This window comes from Tamandua tetradactyla, chromosome 3 (genome assembly GCF_023851605.1).
Source record: "Tamandua tetradactyla isolate mTamTet1 chromosome 3, mTamTet1.pri, whole genome shotgun sequence".
Classification (NCBI taxonomy): domain Eukaryota; kingdom Metazoa; phylum Chordata; class Mammalia; order Pilosa; family Myrmecophagidae; genus Tamandua; species Tamandua tetradactyla.
Genome location: NC_135329.1, coordinates 166,454,869 through 166,459,426, shown reverse-complemented (window position 1 = coordinate 166,459,426; position 4,558 = coordinate 166,454,869). Strand labels below are relative to the sequence as shown.

Here is a 4,558-nt window from a genome sequence, read left to right as displayed (position 1 = left end):
CTGGTTCACTCATTCCTTTAATAGTAGCTCCTATCAGCACCTGCTCATTAAGCTCATGCTTCTGTCCATCATCTCCAAGGTCCAGTGGGTCACTGATACTTTAATATTTCTGCAGCAAGATCAGAGTGGCTGGAAATAGTCACTCCTGATGCAATTGTCTCACAAGAAATTTGGGGCAAGTTAATAAAGGACTGGATCTAAAGATATTAAATTGGCACAACCTCATTTTAATTTTTTTTTTCTTTTTTAAAAATACGGAACACTTCACAAATTTGCATGTCATCCTTGCACAGGGGCCATGCTAATCTTCTCTGTATCATTCCAATTTTAGTATATGTGCTACTGAAACAAGCACGGCACAACCTCATTTGTATTCAAAAACACTGGCCCTTGCCAGAAATTGTCCATAGTCCAGGAAAACTCATGATCTTCCACATCAAGATAAATCACCTATCACTTTAGGAGATTCTCCTGAGAAATCAGATGCTACCTAAGGATATTGTCCACTATATTTCCAGTGTCCTAGGCCTCAGAGTCAGTGTCAGAATTTACCTTTATGCCTTATGGCTTTTTTATATTTGTGATTCTAAGGTAAGCAGGGAAATTTTGATCTCTTCTTTCTACTTAAAACTTACCATCATGAACCAGTGAGGAATATGAATCAAACAATAAAAGCAGTCACATTTTCAATTATTCTTTTGTATGGGCTTCAAAAACCTTTCTCTGATCTCCTTTGTTTAAATGATCTAGTAGTAACCGCAAAGTAAATATCAACATTCTCCTCAGTTCTTAGCCTTGACATATTGCAGTTGGAGGGATACCTCCATCTACTCCCTGACATAGTAACAAGAGTGAAAAAGAAACTGTGTGATTTATCTTTTTGCCCACCAAGACTCAGAAAATAGAGGAAAAATTATCTATTCCTTTAGGTTGTGCAGTTATCTGGAGGGGACATCTAATATTGCTTATTTGCTCTTTTAGAAAAGGATGGTATCTTTACATATATATATATATATATGTAAAGATATATATATATCTTGTACTGAAAAAAACTAACTCAGATTCACGGATGGAATTAACTCATGTAGGTAGGAAGCATCATCATGTACTTGTGGCCTATTCATGTTGTGGTGGAAGGAAGTTTTAGTTTTCTCATTTACCTTTGAGCAGAGCAAGACAGAAAAGAATGCATGTCATTTAGTGTAGAAACCAATTTCTGATCAAGGATGGCATACCAGTCAGGATTCTCCAGGGAAAAAAACTGAAGGAATATTATGAGATTTTTATAAGAAGTGCATCATGGAACTGTGGAGATACACAAGCCCAAATTCTGTAGCACAGGCTGCAGGCTAAGACATCTGAAGAAGGTTTTTGATGAATTCCTCAGGTGAAGCTGCCTGGCTGAAGTAGACATGCAAATTCTCTCTTTCGACCTGCTGAAATCATCACTTCTCTTTTTCAAGCCTTCAGTCGATTGGGTGAGACTTCTTTCATTGTTGAAGGCAGTCTGTTCAGTTGATTGTAGATGTAATCAGCCATAGATAAAATCAACTCAGTAACTATTCAATTCCATGAAATAACCTCACAGTAACAAGCATACCAGTGCTTGCTTGACCAAACAACTGGGCCCCATGACTGGCCAAATTGACATGTTAATATAACTATCACATATGGAATATAATAAAAATATAATGCACACCAATTCAGATGTTTACTAATCAGTTAGTAGGCAAAGGGCAATATAGTTTACATTTTCTGTCTTTATTATATTTAACTTGCTTTTTAAATGACAGCAAACCACGTAACCTACAAATACACTTCTTAGAACCTTTTTCCTCTGTCTTTTTTTTTGGTGTCATTATTTTATCTAGAAATCTCTGTCTTCTCCTACTCTGTATTCACCCCTCCTCTTTTTCACGTTCAATTTTTATATTCCTTTGGTTTAGTCCTAATTTCTTCTCTGCTTTTCTCATTATATATGACTGTTGGAGCAATCTTTATTTCATGGTTTCAATTTTACCTATATACTGATGTCTCCAAATCTACATCTAAACTCTAAAAACCTAAGATATGTGCAATTGGCTTAGTTGTTAAGCTCAAGGAAGGAAGTTGATTGATTGATGGCTTCTAGTCAGTGGCAAAACATTTTATAAATGTATAACCTGTGATAATTTGATAGATAGCATTCCTATGGAACCTGTGTTTTTAAGGGACAAGGTTGAAAACAGATCCCTAGTAGACTAGTTGATTACTATTGGTTGTATTTGGTATAGTGCTATAAGAATTGACCTCAAAAGCATTGAGAAGTTTATATAAAATAGAAATCAAAGGCAAATGAGAGAGCTCAGAAAGTCAGGGCCTTAAAATATTTGAAAACATATCTACTTTTAGGTCTCAAACAGTGAGAACTAATTGTGTTAAGATTCATTTGGGGACAATTTTGTATTCTGATCAGCAAAATTAAATTTAGAGAGAGAGGTATTGAGTTATTAAAGCAAAGAAATTAAGAAGTGAAAATATCTCAGACAGAATTCATGTTTTCCGGTATATGGCACTGAACAGAAGCGTATAGATGAAAAGTATACTGAATTTTTTGGTGACTTGCATTCCCTAAAAAAAAAAAAAAAAAAAAAACAGGAGTTTTGGTATTTCAAGTTTTATCAGAGCTTAGTTTAAACAAGCAGAAAGCATTCTGAGAAAACCTACAAATCCAAGAGATGTCCACTTTAGCTAAGGCCAGGAACATTATTACAGAAAGCAAAGTAGCTAAATAGTACACTTGGGGCCCATGGAGAACAAAGGACAGACGGCCATCTGCCAGGGAATATAAGTACCTAAACAAGGGCACACTGTAAAAGGTAGAGGGCCTTCACAATATCTTCTCCAAGTCTTTCGAAATAGTTACAACGAGTGACTATTCTGTGTCCCACAGGCTTCCCGACTTGCATGAGAGTATTTATTGCTTTTACTTGTTCCTGTTCCATTATTGCATATTTGTGCATCAGCATGCAGTTCCCATCTTTTTGATTAATAGTGCTCTAAACTAAGAGTAACCACAGAGGGCTATTTGATGTTACCTGGAGATCCTGGACTTTGAATCAAATGCATTGACTAGATTGGATTTTAGTTATTTGGGTGGTGGGGGGTGGGATGGATAGGTTGACTGTGTTTTTTGTATGGAAAAGGGGAGCAAAACTCTTTTTGGTGACCATAGTAGATCATTGTGACAGAAATAATATCACTCACCACAAAATACTTCATGTACTTCCTATATTTCCAAGCATTTATGGAGGAAGGAGGACCACTTCTGGAAAATTGACTGTGAGAGGAACTAACAAAAATTACTTAAAAGCTAAAGGTGTGAGAGGATTGTGGGGAGATGGGAGAGTACGAAGATACAGGCATCATACTCTACACCAAAACAACTATTGAACTGGCAAGAACTGTCTAAATGAATGGTTTGGGAAGTCTGGCATCTGAAATAATATGCAATATCTAGGAAAGAGCTGGTGGAAAAGTAGTCAAAAACCTCCCAACAAGGCTCTGTCCCCTACAGAAGTTTTAAACAACCAGCATGAACTGGCAGAAACATCTTTCAAAAACCTCCAGTAAAGGGAAAGTGACAAATCAGGCAAAGGCTACTTAAAAATTGTAGGGTTTCATGGTGCCTATCTGGTCCCTACTCCATCCCTTCACTGCCTCAGAAGAGTCAGGCCATGTTCCCAGGACAGATTCCTGGTCTCCAGTTCCAGGAGAAGCAGAGTAACCCCTGTGAATGTAGTGAGAGTATCTGCCTAGTGGTGGCCTGAAAAACTCACTGTCCCAGAATCTGCCCTTCATGTAGGAGGTGCCCATTTATTTTCCTAGACTGCTCAAAGCAGATACCATGAAATAAGATGGCTTTAAAAATGTGAATTTTAAAGTCTGAGTTTATAGTCTGAGACCATGAGAATATCCAAATCCAGTCATCATCAAGTTGATGCCTTCTTCTCAAATACCAGCTTTGGGTGATCCTTGGCTCCTTTGTTACATGGCAAGGCACTTGGTGGGATCTGTTGGTCTGTCCCTGCTGTCCCAGTTTTGTTGATTTCACCTTGCTCCATGGCATTCTCTCTCTGTGAATTCATTCTGTTTATAAAGGATTCCAGTAAAAGGACTAACATCCATCCTGAATGAGATGATTGACACCTTAACTGAAGTAGCGTCATCAAACTTTCCTACTTATAATGGGTTTATACCCATAGGAATGAATTAGATTTAAGGACATGGTTTTATTTGTGGTACCTGTAGCAAACCTCCACAGTGGCTCGCCAAGGTCTACAGAATGCTGTGATTGAGCAATCACATCATATAGGCTGGAAAAGGGGATTGCTAACTGTAGGAAATGCAGTGCAGTTCCCAGGACCAAGAAAAAATTGTTTCCCAGGAAATAGGAGACATTCATATCCATGTAAATGGAGGAATTCCTAGGGCCACTTAGGGCCAAACACACACACACACCTGCCCAAGACAAGAGACAGGTGCAAAAATGATCAGGGCGGCCCTTACACTTTGGACT

At 37.9% G+C, this 4,558-nt stretch overlaps 1 non-coding gene across 1 annotated transcript; it reads right to left on the bottom strand.

Moving 5' to 3' along the window:
• Positions 1 to 248: 248 nt before the first annotated feature.
• Positions 249 to 355, bottom strand: LOC143678378 (U6 spliceosomal RNA). Its single transcript, XR_013173190.1, has one exon. It is a non-coding gene; the product is annotated as a U6 spliceosomal RNA (small nuclear RNA).
• Between the last annotated feature and the right edge of the window lie 4,203 nt (positions 356 to 4,558).